Here is a 10,734-nt window from a genome sequence, read left to right on the forward strand (position 1 = left end):
AGCTAAAAAATCGTAAGTCCAGAGGACTCCTGGTAAGTTTTTCAAAGTTCTAGTCTCTGTATTGTGAATATCATTCATGTGTTTAAATTAGTGATTTTTTATTGTGAAGCCCTTGTCGAGGCTATTCCTGTTTTACTTATTACAAAGCATCAGTCCTTGTTGTGGCCATTTATTTTCTGTCTTGTTGACAATTGAGGAGAAAGGGAACATTGTATGTGGATATTATGGTGAAGGGGTGTTATGTTTGTTGTGATTTGTGTTATTGATGTTGTGCCGTAGGTCATTATCTTTGCCAACTCTTGAAGCACCAATTGATATAAATTCACTTGAAATGAGTCTTAGAAGAAACCTTAAGGAATCTGAAAATATAAGAGGAATTGAACTTAAATTTAATATAATGGCAGGAAATGAAGAAAATGTAGGAAATGAGGAAATCAATAATGAAAGGGCTGAAATTCCAAATATGGTACCTATGACTCTTAGGGACCATTTCATCCCTACCACTTATGCCTCTCCTTCTTACATAGTGATGTCAAACATCAATGCAGCCCAATATAAGATCAAATCTAGAACAATTCAAATGCTTCCATCCTTTCATGTCTTTGAAAATGAAGACCCCTATAAGAACCTTGATGAAATCCTTGAAATCTGTTCTACCATCAAGCGGAGGCCTGAAAATGCATTCCATTTGTGTCTCTTCCCATTCGCCTTAAAAGATACAGCAAAATATTGGTTGAACTCCCTTGTTGCAAATTCCATCACTACATGGGCTCAATTACAACAAGAATTCCTAAAAACATACTATTCGGTGAGTAAAACCAATCAAATGAGGCATTCCATTCTTAGTTTTTCCCAAATCGATGGGGAACAACTCCATGAAACTTGGGAAAGACTTCAAAACCTCCTTAGGAAATGTTTGCACCACCTAATTCCAAAATGGCAATTGGTGCAAGCTTTCTATGATGGTTTAACAGAACCACATAGAATCATGGTTGGACTTATCATGTGAAGGGATGTTTATATCTAAAAAAGAGGATGAGGTTTGGACTTTACTCGAGAATTTGAGTGTAAACTCATTGCAACATAATTCTCATAGGGCTCCAACCTTAACTAATTCAAAGAACACCAATCTATGTCAACCAAAGACCATGAGGGAAGAATCTTCTTAAGTGGATGCCATAGCTCAAATTTTACCAATTAATGGCACCATATCTCTCTCTTTCTTTGTCTCAAAATTCAACAAGTGCGGTGTGTGCATCATGCACTAGCCTATTCCATCTCTCAGAAGATTGCCCCACACCGGAGCAATTTCCCAATAACAATCAAAAGCAAGCAAATGCTATGTTTTCCAAGCCCGAAAATAATCCTTACTCCAATACCTATAATCCGGGATGGAGAGATCATCCGAATTTTTTATGAAGGCTACCCACCCCACAAAAGTTGACAAGGGTTGATTATTATTGGTAGATATAGTGACCCACCAATTGGTTACTGGAAACTCAACTCTGCTACTATAAAAGATCATTTTCCACTTCCGTTCATTGATTAGGTTCTAGAGCGATTGGCTGGCCAGAGCTATTATTACTTTTTAGATGGATATTCTGGCTATAATCAGGTAGCCATTAATCCTAAGGGTCAAAAGAAAACTACTTTCACTTGTCCATTCGGTACGTTTGCATATAGACGGATGCCGTTCGGATTGTGCAATGCGCCAGCAATATTCCAGAGGTGTATGATGTCTATCTTTTTAGACATGGTTGAAAAGTTTCTTGAGCTCTTTATGGATGACTTCTCTATTTTTGGGTCCACATTCAAAAACTGTTCTTCAAAATTTGTACATAGTGCTTCAGCATTTTAGGAAAACCAATCATATTCTTAGCTGGGAGAAGCGCCATTTTATAGTTCAAGAGGGCATTATTTTAGGACACATTAATTCAGAGAGAGGTATTAAAGTTGATAGAGTTAAAGTAGATTTGATCTTTAAATTGCCTCCTACCTCCGTAAGGGGAGTGCGACCATTTCTTGGGCATACCAGGTTCTATCGACGTTTCACTAAAGATTTTAGCAAAATTTCTCATCCTTTGTATAATCTACCTGCAAAGGATGCTCCTTTTGTCTTTGATGAATCATGCCTACAAGCTTTCCAAAATCTTTGCTCTCTTCTTTCTTCAGCTCCTATCATGAATCCTCCGGACTGAGCTCTTCCATTCGAGATTATGTGTGACACATCTGATTATGCTATGGGTGTTGTCTTGGGATAACGAGTAGATAAACTTCCTCATGTTATCTACTATACGAGCAAAACTCTTTCAGATGCACAATTGAATTATACCACTACTGAAAAAGAGTTACTTGCAGTTGTCTTCGCTTTGGATAAATTCAGATCATATATGTTGGGTTCCAAAGTCATAGTTTATTCTGATCATTCTACTTTGAAACATCTTGTTTCCAAAAAGGAAACCAAACCCCATTTGATTTGTTGGATCCTTTTTCTTCAAGAGTTTGATTACAAAATCCGAGATAAGAAAGGGTCAGAGAATGTAGTAGCTGACTATCTTTCCAGAATTTTGATTACAGATACCTCAACTTCACTTCTAGTTTGTGATTCCTTTCCGGATGAACAACTATTTGAGGTTTTTCATGAGGATTTGCCTTAGTTTGCTAATATTGTGAATTACCTCGCAATAGGCAAAATTCATTTGTCTTGGTCAAAACAGGAAAAAAATTGATTCTTCTCCCAAATTAAGATGTACTATTAGGAAAATCCTCAACTCTTCAAATATTATGCTAATCAAATTTCTATAAGAAATTTGAGAGTGAGTTTCTTAGTATTCTGACCTTCTGTCACAGTTTACCATGTGGAGGTCATTTCAGTGCAAAGAAAACTGCAGCTAAAATTCTTCAGTGTGGTTTCTTGTGGCCTTCACTCATTCGGGATGCGTATTTATTTTGTAGGTCATGCCTTTGATGTCAACAGCTAGGATCAATTTCTAGAAGAAACATGATGCCCTTAACTCCAATCTTAGTTATTAAGGTTTTTGATGTATGGGGTATTGATTTCATAGGTTTTCAGTTAAATCAAAATGAATATATTCTTGTGGCTGTTGATTATATGTCTAAATGGGTTGAGACAGTAACTACTAAAACTGCTAATCACGCAGTCGTGGTTGAGTTCATTCAAATGAATATTTTTAGTCGGTTCGGTATACCACGAGCTATTATTAGTGATGAGGGTGCTCACTTCTATAATAGGTATTTCTGTACTTTGGTACAAAGATACTCCATTACTCATAAAGTTACTATTCCCTTTCATCCCTAAACAAGTGGCCAAGTTAAAATATCTAATCGTGAAATTAAGAGAATTCTTAAAAAAATGGTTAAGCCAGATCGTAAATATTGGTCTTATAGACTAAATAATGCTTTGTGGGCTTACCGTACCACTTTTAAGACTCCGATTGGCATGTCACCCTACCGTCTAGTCTATGGTAAAGGGTGCTATCTTCCTGTTGAGTTAGAACACAGAGCTTTCTGGGCCATAAAAAAGCTCAACTTTGATATGACATCTGCTGGTTCTAACAAGAAGCTTCAACTAACTGAGTTTGAAGAATTATGTAATGATGCTTGTAAGAGTGCTAAGGTTTATAAATTAAAGACGAAGGCATTTCATGATAAGCATATCTTGCGTAAGACTTTGGAGCCTAGGAAGAAGGTTTAGTTGTTTAATACACAACTGAAACTTTTTCCAAGAAAGTTAAAGTCACATTGGGAAGGTCCGTACATGGTTATTTCTGTTACACCTTACAATGCGATAGAGATACAAGGTTGTAAGACTAGGCAACTGTCCAAGGTCAATGGACAGAGACTTAAACCCCACATAGAGGGTAGTGTGTAGAGCGGCAGAGTGGAGGCAGTAGAACAACATGATCCTATTTATTTAAACTAGAGATCAGTTTACGTCGAGGTATCGACGTTAAACTTAGCATTTGTATGTTGTACCGTAGTTTTATTTCTATTTATTTTAATTTGTGTTTTAATTATTTATTTTTAGGTTTTAGGTAATTTTTATGTTTATTTTATTCTTAGAATAGTTTAGGTTTAGGTTAAATAGAAAAAGAAAATTAAAATTAAAAAATAGAAAAAAATTCAAAAATTTGTCTCAATGCTCGAGCCTTAACTTTGTGGCTCAAGCATCAGCTACTAAAGGCTCTAGCCTGCATACTTTAAGCTCGAGCCCTCCATCATCGTTAACTCTAGGGTTTTCATTGGCCATGCTCGAGCCTTAAACCTGAGGCTCAAGCCTTTGTACTTTAAAATATTAAAAAACCCTCGAGCCGAGCTTGAAACCCTCATGCCTTTGGTATTCTTGCATCCATTCTCTCCCAAATCTCTTCCATCTTCATTGATTCATCATCTATATCATCTCAAGCTTCAATTCGTATCAAGAGGTAAGAATTCCACTTTCTCTTTCATTGTGTTATATAGATATATATATATATATGTATATATATACGTATATATTTTATGTATATATTTGATATTTTGCTCAATTCTCACATCAAAATACATAGGAACCTAGTTTCAACCTCTTTATTCCATTCTAATTATGAATCGATCACCCAAATTTGCAAAAATTTTGGCTCTACTTAGGGTTTGACGAACATGGATTTGGGGTGTATTTGAGGTGTTTTGGGCAAATTTGTGAAGTTTGGGGTTTGTTGTGTGATTAAGGAGGAGTATTGGGGTGGATTTGGATTGATTTGGGTTGATTTGGAGGATTGTTAGACGAATTTGCTTCGGTTGCAGACCAGGAAGCTCAAGCCTTTGCTTGCAGCAAGCTCGAGCATCAACATCCTACGCTCGAGTCTCGGCAAGTATCAAGCTCGAGCCTTAGGGCACAGAGTTGATACTTTTTGTTTGATTATAATACCGGGGCTATAGACAGTTATAGCGATGCCGCGACGACAGAGGTAGCGGATTATTCGGACTTCGGCGATGGCATTGGATGATTCCTAGTGGTACAGTACTATCTAGCAAGAGACAAATTTTGTGATAGAGGACTTCCAGCATCATCGAGATACATTTTGGGCGGTAGAGGCCCTACAGGCTCGACAGCTGTCGGGATTCTTACGGCATCTAGCCCAGATTACCTATCCCCAGCTGATGCGAGCATTGTACCGCTCCTTACAGTTTCATATGGGCAATGATGCCTAAGATGAAGAAGACTACTTTACAGCTACTGTCGAGGGAGTACAACTGACAGTGAGCTACGAGACTACTGCTCAGGCTATTGGTTGCCATCATAGGTGCCCTGCTGCTCTACAAGGGAGGTTTTCTTAAATTCCCCTAGACACTACTAGGGAGGCAATGGTCCGAGCTTTGGGCTAGGGGAGGCAATCCACCACTTGGGAGATGATCTGGAAGTCACAGCTTCCTCGACATTTCTGGTTCCTTGATATGGTCCTAGTGGCCAATGCTTACCCCATCAGACATAAGATAGGGCGATGCACAGAGATAGTGGATGCACACTATGCATTCCACACCAGCTACTGGGTGTCTATTCCCCAGTTAGTGTTTGTGCAGCTTTGCCGGCTCTACGATGAGATGAGAGAGGCACGACGCCCTTTTACTCATCATATCCATTTTCCTAGGCTAGTTGCATGCCAGATGGAGATCTCAGGGGTTCAGATACCCCCGAATGAGGCGACCGTCACCCTTTTTACTCAATATCGTTTCACTCAGTGGAATAATGTCTTTAGCCATATAACAAAGACACAAAAAGCTGAGTGGGGGGTGGACGATGAGATCCGAGAGGATCGATGGTGCTTAGATGCCAAGACGAGGGGTGCGCCATATATACTACATGTTTCACTTTATCCACCTCTGCCTACTATTCTTTCTACCGACCCTGCTGATGCTGAAATAGTAGGGGATGGTGAGGAGAAGAAGGACGATGCTGATGAGGCTATGGAGGACGAGATGGATCTCTCTAATAGCCAAGCCCCACAAAGGAGGAGGCCCGCTCCTGCAGCACAGCCTGAGAGTTTTTCTCAGGCTAAGATTAGAGTTTTACAAGCTAGGGTGGCCGAGTTGCAAGATGTACAGACAGTGCTGAGGGGGCATATTAAAGGAGTTACTGCGCCGTACTCCATCCGCTCCATCCACATCTACAGATACTCCTCTACCTCCTATGGATTAGCTTTTGAGGGGTTTTTTGTATTTTTATTTCTATATGATGTATATCTGCCCTAAGTCTTTATTTTAAAAGCATTGTACTCATCTTGCTTATATATATACATGATTTTTGCCTATACTTTCCTTGTGTTGCTATTTGGGTTACTGATGACATATCTCTATTTTTACTCCATATACTTGATACTTTGATGTGTGTTGGAGTTTATTGATTTTACCAGGTACTAGAGATTAAGTTTAGGGGTGATCAGTTTTACTCTCTTTTGTTCTCACACATTGAGGACAATGTGTACAATAAGTTTGGTGGTAAGGTACTTGGGAGAAAATTTAAGTTTTTGCTCACACAAGGATATGATTTGATAGTTGATGTTATAAACATGAGTTTGAGTCTGTTGATTGTCGTATATTCTGTAGCAGTTTAATGTTGGTTAGAAATGGTTTGTATGCCAAGATATTGTGAAAAGGGAATTCTTGAAAAAAATTTAAATTGGTTGGTAGCCTGTGGTCCACTTTGTTAGGATGGTTATTATTTAATGATGTTGATCTTTGAGATGCTACACTTTGCATATATTCACACTTGCATAAATTCTGTGGGGTAAAAACTGGAAGTCTTGTTTTGTTTTGAGTTAGATTCAGATGAGCAAGTAGATTTGATAATCTTGATGACCAATGTATGAAAAAAAAAAAAAAAAAGGAAAAAAAAAACAATAGAAAAAATTTGGTATGTGTGCAATGCAATAAAAGAAAAAATTCTTCACCAATGTGAATGAAAAAATATATATATATATATTGAAAAAAAGAAGTAGAAAATGATCAAGTTCAGGTTTGTACTTAGATTACTTGAGTGATTAAGTCCTTAGGGGTATGTTTTGAGACCTAATGCCCTAAAACGGTCTAGGTGTCGTTGGCCAAAAGCTTATTATATAAGGGGTTTAGGTTGCCTAGATTACTTGAACAATTAAATCCTTAAGGGTGCTTTAACACTTAATGCCCTAAGACCTGGTTTGGGAGTCATTGGCTGAAAGTTTGTTACGTGAGTGATCTAGAAAGCTTAATAGACCTGAACATTGCACAGTATCCTTTTTGAAAATATACATACCCATAGAAAAAAATAATAATGCCTTAGGAGTTGAAATTTGAAAAGTTTGCCTGTGAATTGAGGAATAGTAAGGAATATATGCAAGTATGGACAGTAAGCCACACGCTGAATTGTAGGAACACTTTCAAAAAGTGTTTTGGAGATTAAGATTATTGAATGAATGATTAAACTAACATGTGGGGACCATGGTCACTAAATTAAAATTGGAAGTTGAAAGTATTTCTGATTACATAATTAGCTATACTTGTTGTATTTAATTAATTAATGAACTGTAGGGATAATTTGATTTGAAAATAGGCTTGAATGAGCCTACTGTGCAGTTAAGGCACTGATTTGAGAAATTTGTGGGTATTTTTACTAGAAACCCTCACGAGACTATAACTTGTCCACTAGGGGTAACCAAGGGGTTTAAAGGCTTGTTGCATAGGCTAAATGTAACTGTGATTCCCATGAAAGAGGCTTTTTAGTTCTATATTGCTAAGCGACTAACAATATGTAAGTTTGGGGGTGTAATGAGTACTGAATATTTGTATATTTGAGCCCCTAAATATATGTATGTTAAGGCCTAAAGTGATACTTCTATCCATAGTTAGACTGATTTCTGTTGAATGTGTGTTTACAGGTACTTTCCTAGAGAAATGGTTAAAACTGGGACTTTATGATGATATCAAAGCTTACAGAATCGTTGCCGGTCATCCAGAGCAAGCCGATGGCTTAAATGGTAAAGTTTGAAGAATTCAAGCCCCAGAGCTCGAGCCCAAATGTTGAGGCTCGAGCATTACGACAAAGAAAAGAAGAAAAGTCAATAAGGCACCAAAGTTCGAGTCTTATAACTTAGAGCTCGAGCCCTAATTAAGGGTGCTCGAGCCTTACCTAAAGATGCTCGAGCCTTGGCCCTCAAGTTCGAGCACAAGGCGTCAGAAGTAGAAGACCTGATTTTTATTAAAGAACCATACTCCCAGGTCTCGTGCCTAACCTCAAGGATTGAGCACCATTACTTAAGGCTCGAGCCTTGAGTACCTAAAGCTCGAGCCTAGTACCTAGTGCTCAAGCCCATGAAGCTTGGATCGAGCAATGTTAAAAGATTTCAATTCCAAAAATATTCTAAGTGTTGAAGGAAAAGACGCTTCAGAAAATAGTTGAAGAAAATTAGCTAAGTGTTAAAGTGAAGATCGAGCACCATTTCTTGAAGCTCGAGTATGAATACAGAGAAGCTCGAGCCTTATTCCTAAAGCTCGAGCCTGAACCATAAGGCTTAAGCCTGACTTCTTAAAGCTCGAGCTTTCCATGGCAGATTAGATTTTAAGTTACGAGATTATTCCTTTTTGAGGCGTATTTCACTATAGATGGGCCAGAATACCTAAAAGCCCATTGGATCCTTATTTTCTTCTATAAAATAAGGCATAAGCCTTGATAGAAGGGGTCCAAAATTCTAAGTTCTTTTTATAGTGTTATTTCGAAGGCTAATAGCGTGGTGGCTTTCAGGGTTTTCACAACCTTAAAAGCTGAAGATCCTGAGAAGAGAAATGTTGTCTGTGACGATGGAGATAACTCCAACACAGATGATATTTAGCATCGTTATGAGTAGTTATTTCTTCTCTTAGGGCACTGATGTAACCCAATCTAGTATTATGGTTTGATTGTTCTTAACTCTGGGATATTTTAATGTATATTATGTTTTTGATTATATGACTATGAGCGATTGAGACAACTCAATCGGATTTAACGTTTTAAATAGGTTACAAACTGTTATTACCTTGTCTTAGATATAACTTTTTGTTTTCTATTCTCAACCTATCTTATTGGATGGTATCTGGCGGAGCCCTACTGGACATAAGAATAGAGGTCATATAAGGGTGTTCTAATGTTTTTACAAAAGAATGTTTTCATAGTCTATGCGTGGGAAAGATGGATTATTTGTAAAGTAGTTAAAGTAGTTAGAGTAGACAGGTGGATAGGCCATGCTAACCGCAGATAGGTTATAGTTAACTGAATTTTATAAAACATCTTTCTTTAAAACCCGAATTGAGCGAATGTTTTGAGTTTAATTCGTACTATTGCGAGAGGTTTAATAATAAATTATAATCGGTACACAAACCGACACAACACTATGTGCATATCCATGAGGACAATTTGAAGTAGAATGCAATACGCTAGAGTAAGTCATGCAAGATTCATTGGAGTGATGATGAGTATGGTTAGGGGAGGAAGATACTTGATGGGCCAAGTTTTAGTTAATAAAAAATTGATCAAACCTTTGAGATAGCAACTTCACTTCGGAAACTATATCATTAGAATTATTAACTTGATATAAGCCTACATTCTTCCTTCCACCTATATTTCTACCATTTTTAGATGACAAGGATCGGTGCATTGAGTTTTCACTCATGCTCTCATATAAGCGCCACACATCATCTTCATGCTTATCTAAATAAGAACCACGCATAGAAGCATCAACCATACCCTTATGGTTGTCCGACAAACTTTCAAAGAAGTATTGAACTAATTGCGATTTAGGAATGTCATGATGAGGACATTTCCTAAGAGAATCATTCAATCGTTCCCATATCTCATAAAACATTTCCCTACCCCCTTATGAGAATTCACGAATTGAAGTTCTCATTGCATTAGTTTTTGACATGGGATAGTACTTCTTTAAGAACTTTTTTTACATCTCTACCCAAGAAGTTATAGGAAAAAGGTTTCAAATTGTTAAGCCAATATTTTGTTTTATCCTTTAGGATGAAAGGTAAGAGTTTTAACCTCAAAACTTCTTCCGGCATGTCCGTGTATTTCACAGTGGAACACAGTTCAAGAAATTCATCCAAATGCTTATATTGTTCTTTATTAGGTAGCCCATGGTAATTGGGAAGCATTTGAATTGTTTCTGATTAATCTCATAATGATATGCTCTAAATGGAGGGAGTTGAATGCATGTTGGTGCATTATACTCATTAGGCACATAATGGTCTCTTAAAGCAAGGGAATGATTCACAATTGGTGGCTCTACATAAGCCCCATGATTTACTTGAACAACGGAAGGTGGAGGCAGTGTAAAGAATGGCCTTGGTATTCCCATTGGAACTTGGCCTTGTTGTTATGGAACAAAAGGTCTAGGCAATGCTAATGGTACTTGCATATTATCATGTTGTTGATGCACATTAAGGTGAAGAATACCTTTTTGGTCTATGTGACCAAGGTCTTTCACACGGTCCTCATTATGGTCATCCATTGATGAAATGGACTCACTTGAATTACCCCTTCCCCTTGGATTACAAATAATTGATTCAAGATTAAAATTCAATGGAACAAGAGTAGGATTCAAAGACCTACGACCATGCATGCACAATGTAAATCAAAACAAACAATAACTCAACAAATAGCAAGTAGCAAACACTTCTTCTCTGCAACAAATCAATCAACAACAAACCTCCACATACATTGAT

At 37.6% G+C, this 10,734-nt stretch overlaps 1 non-coding gene across 1 annotated transcript; it reads left to right on the forward strand.

The window, feature by feature from the left end:
• The first annotated feature begins 9,807 nt into the window (after positions 1 to 9,807).
• LOC132268023 (small nucleolar RNA R71) lies at positions 9,808 to 9,914 on the forward strand. The gene has a single exon (XR_009469167.1). It is a non-coding gene; the product is annotated as a small nucleolar RNA R71 (small nucleolar RNA).
• Positions 9,915 to 10,734: the final 820 nt, after the last annotated feature.

Source organism: Cornus florida, unplaced genomic scaffold, assembly GCF_030987335.1.
Source record: "Cornus florida cultivar Cherokee Brave unplaced genomic scaffold, ASM3098733v1 CherokeeBrave_3.0.0_Hap2_Chr07, whole genome shotgun sequence".
In the NCBI taxonomy this organism is placed as follows: domain Eukaryota; kingdom Viridiplantae; phylum Streptophyta; class Magnoliopsida; order Cornales; family Cornaceae; genus Cornus; species Cornus florida.